This window comes from Electrophorus electricus, chromosome 20 (assembly GCF_041902795.1).
Source record: "Electrophorus electricus isolate QZ-2024a chromosome 20, ASM4190279v1, whole genome shotgun sequence".
Taxonomy (NCBI): domain Eukaryota; kingdom Metazoa; phylum Chordata; class Actinopteri; order Gymnotiformes; family Gymnotidae; genus Electrophorus; species Electrophorus electricus.
Window position 1 is genome coordinate 8,050,001 of NC_137516.1, and position 15,000 is coordinate 8,065,000.

Below are 15,000 nucleotides of genomic sequence, written 5' to 3' on the forward strand. Positions count from 1 at the left end.
CCCATCCTTTCTGGAGCGCCATCTCTCCCCTTCTCTCCTTATCTTCCCCTGCCTAGCAACCCATGCTGTCCTTTTCTGTGATCTTTCTCTGTTTTAGCTGACATGTTCTACGTTACTACCTGTTTTCTAAGCACATCTTCTAAGTAATTCAATGTAATTCTAAACGTTCCTGACCCAGCAAGAATGTCTCAGTGAGCACATGTTTTGCTCTGCTGCTGTTACTTCCCCTAACTTCTCAATCTCGCACTTTCATAGAGCAGTAAATTGCCTGTCTCCTTATCCTTCACAGCTCAGCACCTGGGTGTGAACCGACCATCAGACTGTGGTCTGTCAATGAAAGGGGAGAGCCTACCTTCATACACTACAGTCAATATTTATAAAACCCTCGGACGACAAACAGCACTTGAATTGATCCAGGTTTAGTGGCCATTTTGCCTAGCACAAAATAGCCTGTGCACTGAAGAGTTGTGCACGTTTGACTTACAGATAAAAACATTCCAAAAATAACTTGGAATTTTTGCAATATCTCAGTGTTTCCTTTCTATTTTCCCTTCATTTCAGTGTATGCTTTTGCAACAGCTCAAAACGAACACGACTACCATCCATGTCGTTCTGAAACAGTACAGTCAGTACAGCTCTGTGACTGTGCTTTCCGGATTCTCGGCGGTGGCATTTTGTAGTGATGTTGAATGCTATGCCATGCTTTTCCCAACTTTTCCTAACTTTTCCTATAAGCCTTTGCTTTTTGAATATGAACTCTTTAGATTAAGTGTCTGTCTTCATGAATGGCAATGATCCAGTTTTTGTTTTTAGTCCAGACACACTAGAGCAACTTCAAAGATTCCTCAGGTTTTCATTTAGTTTGGAAAGCCTGCTTTTTGCCTGTTTAGTACCTTGTGAATTTTAAAGCCACAGGCAGAAGGGGCTTCAAACGAGTGTCAGAAGCTTCAGCTCATGCTGAGGTCCAACTTAGCTCAGATCAGATTTGAATGGTTGGACTGAATGTGGATTTAACTGCTTCTCCTCTGCTTTGCTCTTTACTTCAAATTCTACTATTAAATGACAACAATATAGACTCAAGTAATCCCTAGTTTTGTGACCAGAAACTTTATTTAAACATACATGTGCACCGACAGTCCTTTTCTCTAAAAGTGCCTTAACTCAATTACCGGTCCCCTACTCAACCCAGCAAAGGGGAGAAAAGTGAGCCATTCTTCACGAGGGAGGGTGCATGGGTGCTGTGAAATGCCCAGAGACAGGCGACTGACAGCTGACTCCAGTTACATGCTCCTGGCCTGTCCTGCCCTCACTGGCTAAAGAAACCTCTTAAATATAATTAGGCCTGAGGAACCTATAGACATTCTCCCATTGACCGCACATAGTCAGACAACTGCCCGGGAAATGGTGGGCTTCTAGACATATGGCAAAGGTTGGTTTGCTTGCTGCAATGACGATTGACGCTGGCTGGAATACTGGAAGAGTGGAATACTTCTGATGAAGCAAACGAGGTGTGAGGCGATGCGCCACAGCACTGTCCTCCAGCGCTTGCTCCAATGGCTTGTTAAAACAATACCATTATCTGGTGGAGCTCTGGGGCCAAAATCCAGACCCCTGCAGTTTTAACCAATAGAGAGGAGTTTTCATCTGAGCATACACCAATGATGCCAGTTAAGAATGCATTGTCATGAAGCCGTCACTACTCTTTATTTTGACTCGTAGTCTTCCTGTTGCTTTAGTCACATGCTTATGTACCTGCACACAGATAAATATTTATACAGGGAGGAGACATAAACCAACAGTTACAAACACATAACACACTCACACACACATACTGTAAGCTCACATACACAGGTATCAAAGCACACAGGCACTTGTGCACACGCGCACACACACACACACACACACACACACACACACACACACACACACACACACACACACTTACTGTAAGCTCACATACACAGGTATCAAAGCACACAGGCACTTGTGCACACACACACACACACACACACACACACACACACACACACACACACACTTACTGTAAGCTCACATACACAGGTATCAAAGCACACAGGCACTTGTGCACGCACACACACACACACACACACACACACACACACACACACACACACACACACACACACACACACACACACACACACACACACACACACGAAAAAACTCACATATAAACAGTCATACAAGAAATGAAGACAAAAAAGCTTTGAAATCCCTAGAAACAAAATGAGCACATCTCCTGTTGGACAATTGCTTCATGCACTCTTTCTTTACCCTCTTTTCATCTTTTTCCCTCTTTTTCTGCTTTTCCTTACCTTTTACAACTTCCTCCTGATGGGGGCTGCAGCTCAAACCCAAACAAAACTCCATTTTTCAGTTATTGGCCCTCTCGGCATGTAATGGAGATTCAAGCTAATTAGCCCTCCAGCTGCTTTCACTTGTGCTTTATGTAAACAATACCTACCTGGCTCTCTCTCTCTCTCTCTCTCTCTCTCTCTCTCTCTCTCTCTCTCTCTCTCCTGCTTGGCCTCTCTCCACCATTCCATAGTCTGCCTTCTAAACTCCACCTATGGACCCCGTCACCCATAAACTCCAAAACTACACCCCCATCCATCCTCCTCCATTCCCAGGCTCTACTAAAGGCCTTTGAATGTCAGACTAAAATCATTTCCTTGTTTGACAGCTGAAATTCAAACAAACTCCACAAAAAAGTAACCAGGAAAGAGTGAGCCATTTAAAGAGTGCAGTAAAAGTGAGTTCTGCACTGACAATTAACGGGAATGGGGCAAATTAAGGCGCCGACTCAAGCCCAAATTGAAACCATCTCATACCATCAATGGATGTAAAGAGCCAGGTTCTATGTGTGTGTGTGTATATGTGTGTGTGTGTGTGTGTGTGTGTGTGTGTGTGTGTGTGTGTGTACACGTGCGCATGCTGGGAGCAGTACTGAGCCCACACAGACTAATTGCATAATTTCCTTCATCTGAGCAAACACTCGTCGAGCAAGAATAAATGCTAGACTACGTTTTGGTCAGCACTGCCGAGGGCACCATGTGTTTTGCCTGTGTGTGATAGCAAGGGAAAGGCAACACACATGTGTAGTAATGTACTAGGAGCTATATTTAATGGCAGGTGTTATCTACTGACCTGAATAATGGATGTTGTTCAGTACCGGTAGAGAGGTGGAGGTTTCTTTCTAGAAAATAAAATACCTTTACAATAATTTGATAAAAAGTTTTTTAAAAATTTAGTTAATTAATATGTATCTTATTATGGTCCTACTGTATATCAATTCTACAATAAGCTTACTTATTATGATGAACTTACATGAGTGAATAGTGTGGCATCCATAGCACAGACAACCTCAACCACACTGTGTAATTTATAATCACAAGGTAGCTGACTTGATTTTAGACATACGCTCATTCGCACAGCTTCTCCAAGCCTTCTGTCTGCATACTAGTGTCTCCTCAATTCTGAATCAAGTAAAATGATTTCTCATCACGCATGTTCTTAGAACTCACCACTAGGGGGAGATCACTGTTGATTAACATCTGGAAATTAAAATAGATGAAGAAATCTTACAATTACTTGGATACCAGAATTGCAAGCGGAGGAATTTTCTAGCAGTTTCCATCCGAAGTCCTCATTTTATCTCATTATTTCTGTCTTTGAGAACAGATGGACAGACCATACCATTATGCCTGCTTCTCCGAACTGCCATCTAAGCTGAACGAGGAGGCAAAAGGAGCACACACTATTTCCCCCTCTCCCTCTCCACTTTTGTTTTCACTAGCAAATCTGGTTAGCAAATCTGGAGTGCTTCTCGCAAGATAATGGTAGGCCTCTTGTGTCTGACAAGGCACACCAATTAATAACCAATAGGGGTGGAATTTGAAGAGCACACTCCTAACTGTTTTTGTGGGTTGTTTTGACAGTCAAGTTCATACATACTTTGCAGAGGAGAGGAGGAAAGAGAGACTTTTTGGCAAGTGAGCACATTGAAATAGTCATTTATCACTAATAGTGCTTGAGGGAGAGAGGGAAAGTATGTTCATAAAAAGAGCATGATGTTCATGCAGGCCCTAAATGTGGGTTTCAACAACAATACATGCCAAGTGGAATTTTATCTGGCTTACATGGCCTCTTGCTGTCCTGCTGGCTTTAGCCCTCTCTGTCAGTCTCTGTGTCTGTCTGTGTGCTTTTGTTTGTATTCATATTACTATATGTATTGATGAGGGTCTCAATATCCAAGCAGCATATAAATCAGCTTGTAAAAGAGAGATTGTAAAAGATACTGCATAACAACAATAACTAACAAAACTCAACCCATCAATAAAAAATATATGTGCATGAGTCCACTCAGCCTAGGGTCACCCTGCCATTTGAAATAGCAACACATCCAATTTGACCCCACTTTAAAGTGGCTCCCGCGGGTAAGGCATCAGTGATCCTCCCAACCTGAGACTGCGGGAATCAGGGTTCCGATAGAGCCTATCACAAGACCATCTGGCAAAGAGGAACTGAGGGCACCCGGATCCTCAGATAAGCAAAGCCTGGGGTGTTTGACAGGCCCCTGGAACTCCATCCATCCTGAGAGGAGGGGACTCTGACAGGGCTCTGTTCTACTGGGGCAATGCTTTCATGAGGGCCAGAGAGAGAGGCAGAAAGAGAGAGAGACACAGAGAGAGAGAGAGAGAGAGAGAGAGAGAGAGAGAGAGAGAGAGAGAGAGAGAGAGGATTCATTAGTGATGGAGACCAGCACATCTTTTTCTCTCATGGGACACAATGTGATCCATTTTGGCATTCACCTATCAGAAATAACGCACACACAAATGGTGGTCTGACACTGTCACCTGTAAGAACTTCTCAGCACAACTGCTGCGCTTCAGATTGATCTCTGTCAGAATTTATATCCATGTATTTCATGCAGGGCAAAGCATGCATGACACTTCTAGGACAGACAGAAGCAGATTTAAGGTCAAGTTCTTGGATCACTTAAAGAAGAACAGCATAAACAGTACAAAAAGGATAGCAGGAAGGCACTCAGGGACATCAAGACCCTTTCAAAAACCATTTATGATAGCATCAAATAATTATGCTTTTAAATTATCTATAACATTGAAAACATAACAGTACAAACATATTATAAGGGAAAACATTTAACAAAATATTCAGTCTCTGTTGTTTGGGTATTTGGTCAGTCTGGTTTTGTTGTTGGCATGCTATGATTATTCAGAAACATTTTTCTCTACCACTTACTCTACCAGGCCACTGCCATTTGACCAAAATAATTCACAAATGAACTCTCACAAATGGTTCTCAAAGAAGATGCACTTGTATGATAAACATTAGTTCACTAGCTTATGCAGTGAAAAGATTTAATCCTTTTTTTCAGATCAAAAGCAAGCAAAATGAAATAAACTTTCCTTCACTGTGATGCGGGTAAAACTGAGTCAGTGAACCAGGTGCCCTCTCTAGCCCCGCTCTATCTCTTACTAAACTATATAATGTAAAGGTAATCTCTGAGCATTACCAGTTCAGGTAGACCATGTTTCTGCATCCCACAGTATTCTTTTTGGAGACCTGCCTTATACATTAAGCAAGAGCTGTGGAGATGTGGCGTGCTAGCATAGAGTTGAGTGTGTGTGGTGGTGGTAGTGGTGGTGAGGGCGTATGTGCAGTGGTTCGAATATTTACATTTCATCTCAAATCTATTTAGAACCAGATCATTTGAACCAGTTAAGAAAATAAATTTGATCCTTAAGATCCCAATCTGTTCTTGAGGAAAAACAGAGAGAGCAAAGTGAGGGGGGTGGGGGTGTTCACCTTTAAACATGAAAACCAGGAGTGTGGCTTGGGGTGTGTGTGTGTGTGTGTGTGTGTGTGACTACTTAGTCCTAGGCTCCTGGATATAACGCTGATGGGGGTCTGCCTGCTGTCTTAACAAGGTTCCTCGCATCCAACAGAGCGAGTGATTCATTGAGGGCGATGACGGAACATTCTGTCATGTTTTATGGGGAAAGGACAGATCAGGACCCCCTCCCACCGCCAATGAAGAGGGGGAATTCCAGGAAGAAAGTCACTAAGAGCGCAAATCCGTGCCCCTGATATCCCATAATGGCAACGGACCCATAAGCATATGTTGAAAAGGTGTACTACCAGAGTACAAGAGGGAAATGTAGCAACCCATGACTAGGCCCATAAAGGTCATCATTATGTAGCAGACAGCACAGTCATACTTACATTGCCACATAACAGCAATTACTATGTAACACTGCCTTTGGGAAGCCCAGCTGCAAATAGCAGTCATAGTCAGGAGATAATATGCTGTGTAACAGCTGAAGAAAGCTTCACATGAAGGTACAGACCTACACAGAGTCGGTCTTAAAAGTGCACAGGTTACAAGAATCAAGTATGCAAACACAGAGAGAGAGACACACACACACACACACATACACACACACACACACACACACACACACACACACACACACACACACACACACACAATTAGACAGACACATTTTTCTGCCTGCGCTGAAACCACGTCATTCACCCTCAACATGCCAATCATCTGTCCCTCTCCCATGATTGGATCCAGATTGGAGCACCAGTTCCTGTTTCGATAGCCTTGCAATGCAGCCATTCAGTTCACAGAGACACCTTGTCCTTTTACTGAGGGCGTCTGGGTTCTGGCGCTGCTGACACAGGTATAGGGGATTACTCTAAAGTAGCTATGACAGCACTGTGGTACAAAAAGAGTGAGATTCTAGGATTTCTAAGTTAACAGGTCAGGGTCAAGCCTGTAACTCCTCCATTCTCACTCTACCATAGAAATAAAACGTCATTGTGAAATATTTTCAGCAAAAAAAAAAAGGTTTTTCAGGCTTGACCTTCACTTTATTGGACTCTTGTCACTCAAAGCAGACTCACTGTAGTCCTGCCCTAAAGGCTGCCACCAGTGGGGTGTTCCGTGTTTTTTAGTTCCACCACGTTTGCATCCAAACTGACTTTTGCTTGTTGGCCGAAGCCTTTTCAGCTTTGCAGATTTGCTGTAAGGTGCAGTTAGGGTCACGGTGAGTCAAGACGTATAAAGTAATCCATGCTTTGTGTCAAGGTGAACGGTCCCCCCCAAACAGCACAGTTAATAAAGAGTGTGCAGGGTTTTTGCTTCGCAGCCAAAAATATGAAATGATTACTGTGGTGAAGTCTTCATTATGACTTGGGTATTTCCAGAAGGAACGTAGTGATTTGTTTGTGAAAAGGAGCACATGGACTTAATGACATGTAGACTATTCATTGATATTAATACAACATTGGCTGGTAAATGCTTTTAGGTTTAAAACAGTTTTAGAAATATTTCAGTGATAATGTCAGTGATTAAACCTATTGCCCTTCATTTTGAACACAGGTCAGTTGACTCAGTTTACCTACTTGCTATTGGCTCTTCCAGAATCAAACAAAACAGGGTTCAACACTAACAAAATAAAAGAGCAACAAGTCACATCCTGTTTCAGGGCCTGTGAGTCCCTTCATGACCTGTTAGCCAATAAGAAACATTCCTGTGAATTACGGACCAATTAATCACTTCCTCACCAGTGTCTGCCACGCCTCTAGCATTAGCCAGCTTTCAGGAGCTAGCCAGCCTGTTTAGCATAGTTTAGCTGACCACAGTACATTAACATAAGTTGTGTCTGGGTGTTTGTGTGGATTTTTCCTTTTTCCTTTCCTTTTCTTAGTTAAAGTTCTAATGTACATGCATTTTAACAGGTAAAATTACTGTGCATTTTGATACACCTGGAGCGAGATGTGTTCAAAACACAGAGAGAGAGAGAAAGAGAGAAGGAGCTCAACACCTGTGAGAAAATAACTGCTGTGAGCTGGCTGGAAAGTCATGCTCAGACAACTGAAGGGTACTGTGCCAAATACCATTAACTCATCAGTATCTACAGCTGAACTGAACTGAAGACTGAATAAGTACAGGTTCCTACTTACAGTCTAAGACTGTCCACTAATGATAAGGGTCAGATGATGGGATCTACACAAAACACCAAAGTAAAGTGATCACTAACTATCACCATGGAATATTAATCTGATATGTTAGTACATACTTTTACAGTTTTGTGTAAAATGAAAGTGAGAAACAGGAGAGAGAGAGGGAGAGAGAGAGGGAGGGAGAGAGAGAGAAAGAGAGAGAGAGAGAGAGAGAGAGAGAGAGGGGGGCGGGGGGGGGGGCGGGGGGGGGAGAGAATAGGAAGCCAGCTGTTTTTAGAGTAAGCAAACTGTCACCGGGGAAAGGAGACCCTACAAAGTGCTCCATATTAAAACTATTAGAGTGAAAACAGAGAGATTATTTATGTGAACTCTAGGGTGAAGAGGATCTAACCTCCCACCCTGAACGCCCCCTCACTCAAACACACTCATGCATACACATACATACACACACACACATGCACACATTTTTAGTGTAATTCTCATCTTGTGTTTTGAGTTAAACACAATGCAACCAAAATGAAGTAGCAGACTTGTCATGGGAAACTCAGCCCTACTCACAGGGCATAATTTTTTTCTCCTTTCCAAAGCAAAGTGCATGTGTTGTGTCTGTCTGTCTAGTGGTAGGTGGTAGCCTTGAACATGGGAACACTTTGAACCTGGAAACACACATATGTATACTGCAAGTTCTATATTGCACCACAAACACACATATATTCATTTTACAGTAATGAACAGTTTAAAAGTATTGCCAATATGCATGAAGGAAGAACATCTATACTAAGTGAGTCTGTGAAGCGTATGACTTGCCATTCTAGGCATACATTCCAAGCAGTCAGTGCTTAGTCTAATGACTTCCATACCAGACATACACAGCACTGGTAAATGGGCATGAACTTTGCAAACAAGCCCTTAACATTTGCATTCTAACTGGGACAGCACAGCTAATCAATAACGTCTGACACTCAAACACAAACACGGCCTAGAACTGCTCCTGTGTGTGTGTCCTTTGTTCAATCTGATGGGAAAGATGGGTAGTTGGCTAAAAAAAAAAAAGTGGGGGGAACTCACTCACCCTTAAAAGAGAGCGAGAGAGAGAGAGAGAGAAAGAACACATAAATGCTAATGTTAAAGAAGCCATAATGATAGCTGTTGCCCTTGTGCTCTTTCATTGAGAAGGACTCTAAAGCTATCTCACACTACAAGAATTCTCAAAATGCTACTTCAAAGTCATGACAGTACAAAATGTTTGAAGGGGGGAAAATGTTCCTTGTTAAACCCGTCCCCTGGACAAACATGGCTAAATTACTATGTCTCTGAGGTAGGTGACATACAGCTTTTTTAATGCTGGAAAAATCTGTCTCCCTGCATGGGACTGACCTAGCGTCAACCCACTCACTCACACAGAAAAAATATACAACCTGTCTCTACCTGCACAAACACACACATGCTGGCACATACACACAAAAGCACACACGTCCGGATGTCAACTTTTACCCTTCCTCACACACACACACACGAAAAAACTCATATATAAACAGTCATACAAGAAATGAAGACGTGGGCACAGACATACGTGGTGAAATGAATAAAATCAGAGCATAACAAGACTGACTCTAAAAATAAAGTTAAATGACCAATACTCAGCTGAAATTGCCCAAACTGTGCTGCATTCCAGGGTCTATTTATAATGCCCTCGGACACCTTCTCTTACGCAGAAATACACAGACAGGCTTCCACTTAATCATGGCCCTCATGACATGCGAGTGTATGTCACATAAGGATGAATATACATGCAAATATGGAATCACATTCTGAAAGAAAATATTTACCACATTATTTATTATACTGAAGAATGACAAAAGCAGTTTCCCTTTTTACAGGCTTAGCCAAAACCAGCTTTATTTTTAAGGGCTGCTTGAAATATTTACATTCGCTTTAGGATTTCTGCAAAATTGTCAAAACTGTCTTTTCAATGCAGTGAATAACTGAGTTGTAATAATAGCTGGTACTTATTTACATTTTGTTTTGAAGTGTCATAACACTTTATATGTTCCTTTCAAACTGTTATGACTTTCATTCTGTTATGACACTAAATAAAGGTGTCATGGGAAACATTGCAACCACCGTATTCTATGAATATTTGAAACTGTTACCAGTGCAGTAAAGTTATGGCAAATACCTGATAACTAACAGATACTGTGGCAAAGCCCAAGCCATCATAAATAAAGAAAACACACAAAGCATGATCATTTAATTCAGACCAGAGTTTCTGTCAATTTTATATCCATGAATTTAAATTTATTTGTGGCAAATATGCTGTCAGATGCCTTGGGTTCTGAGAAAGGTGCTATATATCTAACAAACTAGCTTCCTTCCTCCCTCCCATGCACTGTTTAGTTGCCCTATCATTAAGTGCATTAAGACGGAGGTGTCATTTAATTTTATCGCCATTCTATACTGTTAAGGGAAAAAAAAAAGGAAAAATAACTCAATTGCAGGTGATGCATGACCCATTACTGTCAGTGAGTCTGACACTCCCTTTTGCTGCATCTTAAGTGTTAAGTAATCCATTTTAAATGTTGTTTAAATATTTACTTTGAATTCTCTTCTGCAGTTGGCTTAAATGATCTTACAAAGTTAGTATTTGTTGCCTGGTATGGCTAGCTGAAACATTGTATCTGTGTGAATATGTGGCCAGAAATAACGGTGCTGAGGCTAAGAGCCATCCACTGTGCAGTGTGAGTGAATTTGTTGGCAGCAGAATACAAACATTCTAGGAGTGTACAGAGAGAGGGGGTGGACAGAGAGAAAGAGAGAGAGCACCAAAAGCATTTGAATTTACTCAGCTGCTCCTAAGGTCATGAACAACAGAAAAAAGAGAAAAAAGGTTGAGAGAAAAAATAACCTGGACAGCGCCAGTCTCAACAATGAATACAAATTAGAATACAAATGGGGTAATGAGGGGATATCACTATTCACCGCTCTGAGAAAGATGTACTGGTCAAAGTACATGAGTGCAAAAGGTCCATGAAGAATATGATCTTGGTCACATGGTCCTTTAGGATTATGGATGAAAGTGCGGGACGTCAAGAGACACAAGTAGTTTTTACAAAAAGGAATCCAGAAACCCAGCTTGTTCAATATTACCAGCTGGTTGGAAAAAAAATACTGTTGGTTATGTTGGTTATCATGGATGTCATCACTTCATCCACAGGATCACTGCATACTATACAGAATATCCAGTTACTGCAACTTCTTGGCAACTGAGAAATATGCCATCTACCTCTACATTAGATAATATAATAACATAAGGAATCTTTTGGGGCCCATAAAATGCCTTTTTTTTATACGTTTTCACGTAGTCACAATGGTGAGATCCCATTGACACAGCTGTTCCCAATTTAATTTAACATCGACCACAAGTGCTCCAATCCTGGACAATGACATAAATGGTCTTCTAAACTGGATATCCTAGTTTCAGCCCTAGTAATGCTTAACCTGCCAGAATACAGAGTCAAACATCACAAGAGCCAAAGGGGAAAGGATTACCATATCGCAGGAATAATCAAATGGAAGTAAGATGCTTCATATTCTGCCATGGATGGCACAACTGTCTTCTCCTAGCAAAAACCAAAAAAGGCTATTGCAAAATCATTTATGGAGCCACTTATCTTAAAGAAAAGTTGTGATTAGCCAGAAAACATTTTTCCGAGCTAGACTCAAGTGCTCAGCTAGGCCAAGCTGCATGCTACACAGCTGAACCTGACATTTGTTAGTTTGACATTCACATAGTAAACGTCAACCTGTCTAAACATTTCAGTATCCCCATCTAAGCAGGCTGGGCTTAGACACATTGAAGAGGATCGCAGAAAGAAGAAAATACAAACCCACACCAAAGACTGAGCCACAATTTACGAGACACAATAAGCTATGTTGTGTAGAAGAATGGTGTTGCCAAGAATGTTTCAAACTACATACAGCAGTTTTGCAGAGATTTGTAACCACAAGAAATTCCACTTTCAGAGTAAAAAGTATGAAATTGCATTACAACAGAATATTAGCATTCAGAGCATTTCAAAACACTTACAAAGTAAAAAAAAAAGTTCAGCACAGTTCCTTCACTGCTACATACTGCTCAGCACCACCTTAGTTTTGGCTGTATGTCTAACATACTTTACAACCTCTGCCGCGAGACAGAAAGTCTATTTATTATGATGATGAAGTAGATGACCAAATTATCTTCATGATTTTGGTGATCTATTTTATTATAATAAATAGACCTATACTTCTGAGAAGATCTGCATCCGTGTATCGGCAAATGTGTCATATGTAGACATTTGCACAGATGTCACCCAGCATACTTTAACATATCGCGAACATGTGCACCAGTGGGAAGCACCCAAACCAGGATGTACAAACAAGCAACCAAGTCTTGTACTCAGCAGCTACTATCTTCATCCAAGGTTTGTCTTTTCTCTCTCCAATAATTAATGCTGATTTTATTGTAATGTTATGAGGATGGGTCATATAAATTGTGTGTAATGTCGTACATCTTCTGACAGCTGACATTCAACTACCTCAATTTGTTTTCACACTAGTTTGGGTCAAGTAATGTTTGCGTTTCATAACCAGTGACCAGCACTACCAGATAGTCAATCAGCATTTACTTGACACACAGCTCCATGAAAGCACAACATGTAGTTGAGATTTTGGAGCTGTGCACATAATGTGAGCCTCTGAGCTAAGCATACCCATGACTCCTTTCATGACGCAGAGACATTTAAGTGGATCTTTGCAGAAGTATAAACTATCTTTACTGATGGGCAAAGTATCTAGTGAAACATGCTAGAAAACCCTCAGTGAAACCTGCTAGAATACCCTCAACCATATGCCTTCTGGGCTGCTTGTCTGGCCTGCACAGCATGACACAGCACAGTCAGTGAGGTTGAGGATTAGATCCCAGACAGATGCTTTAACATGCTGTTGCAACATTCTGCTGTCCTGCTTCTTCTCATTTTGCTCGGTAAGCAGTCCAGGCCATGAGGCAGAAGAACAACTATACAAGATAAAACTCCCTCCGCTATGCTTTACAGCCAGGATAAGACTTTGGTGTTAGCATGCAGGGTCTCCACTAGTGCTGTGGAACATCATCCAAGCAAACTTGGATGCTTCAGCATAAATGCATCAGGCAGCCATGTTGTTATTTTTTATTTCTTTAAAAGTGACTGCTTCTGTAATAACTCAATGAACACCACTTGTCAAGCATTCGTTTATGGTAGAAACATGAACACAGATGTTATCAAGAGCAGGAGCTGCTAAGTTGTTAACCCAGGGTTCTCTACAATTTGTCTAAGGGGTCTACGGTGTGCTCTTACACTCATCTTAAGGCCATATTGCACTTCAACAGAATCATGTTGTGAAGAGCAGGTAATGACGTAGGTGTGTTTTTTTATATTGTAGGCCAGGTCAAAACCCAAACCTGAATTATTTGGCACACCTGACTCCAATTATCCTCTTTTCATGTGGTAATTTTCCTAGAGGGTTCCATACTTTCCCATCAGTGACCTTGACTGCGCAAATCAATTATTTGTTAAAAATATAAAAGGTTGTACATGCTGCTTGTGATGTATCTTTATTTTTATTATGGTTCAAATAAAGATCAGATATTTCTGAAACAATTCATGCTGAAATCAAGACTTTTTTGTCTATTTGTCAGCAGAGCACAGACATAATGGCAAAAATGTATGTGATATTTCATTGATCTTTCTTTTCTTACCTGTCTCCCTCTCTGCTCTTCTTCCTGTGAATGGGTTAAAGATGAAGACTGCCCTCATATAGATGCAAGTCTACCAATTGCAGAATGATGGATGTGTGTTCAGCTCTATACCCCCTGATAAAAAAAACAACAACAATGAGAATGTCACTCATGAAACCTTAAATCCACTAATATGAATACAACACATCATAAAATGAATGAACTAGCTTCAAATTCTCTTTCGTTGGTCCACCAGCAGATGTTTGACCTGATTCCCTACACTGCACCCCACAACATCAGCATTTGAAACTACCTTCATGTCAGAGCCATGCCGCACCTGAGGGGTTACTGTCTTTCATGCACAAGGGTTCAGCTGTAACACCGCACTAGATTCTCTGGGTTTGCCAACCTCCTTGGACAGCACTGCTCCTGCCCCAAGCATAGTCTAACATCATTCTTGGCAATATATGCTAGGGCTAATGGCTTCTGTAATTGTTAAGAACCCATGTGAACAATTTTATATAGATATCACTATCTTGTTTCCAGGTCTAGGAAGCATCTCTTTCTAAGGGATGCTTGGCTAAGTAGATGCTGGATTAGTAGATTGGCTCCTAAATGGTGGACGAACTTCCGCTTGCTGTCCGGACAGCAGAGTCTTCAAACGCAGACTGAAGTCCCATCTATTTGTAGAATATTTAAATGACCACTGACCCTATGTTGACTAACTGAAACTAATACTTAGTGTAGGGTATTGTTTATTACACTGATGCTGACTGCTCCTTTGTTGCACTTATTGTTGTCTAATATACCGATAAGATACTAAGAGTTTTTAAAATGCCTTGTCTACCACCTTACCAAAAGATTTCAGCAACTCTCCTGCACAATGTATTCTTATGGCTGTGCTGAGCAGTGGTAGAGTTGTCTGTTGGCTAGCTCTTATGTGTCTGTGTATGTGTGTGTGTGAATGCACACATGCATATGTGTATGGTGTGTTCAGATGTGCAAAAAGTGAAAATTATCCACTTCACAGTATTCCAACCAAAGAGAGACCAAAAGCAATCCTCTCTTCATCCTCCTTTCCTTTCCACCCAACCCTCCAAACTACTACTGCTCCTTGACCTCAGCTCAATTCAACTCTCTCATTATGCTATTAACACCAATTCAGTCATTTGGGCCATAAGAGAGTGTGTGTATGGGTATGTTGAGAGTAGGGGCAATTATTGCTG

The 15,000-nt window shown here is 41.3% G+C and overlaps 1 protein-coding gene across 1 annotated transcript in view; it reads right to left on the bottom strand.

Moving 5' to 3' along the window:
- The window catches only part of LOC113578892 (ELKS/RAB6-interacting/CAST family member 2), a 162,673-nt gene that overhangs the window by 6,297 nt on the left and 141,376 nt on the right, over positions 1–15,000 (bottom strand). The window contains exon 20 of the mRNA XM_081703839.1: positions 13,796–13,909. The gene's annotated coding sequence lies outside the window, so the exon portion shown is untranslated. The remainder of the gene's footprint in view (positions 1–13,795; positions 13,910–15,000) is intronic.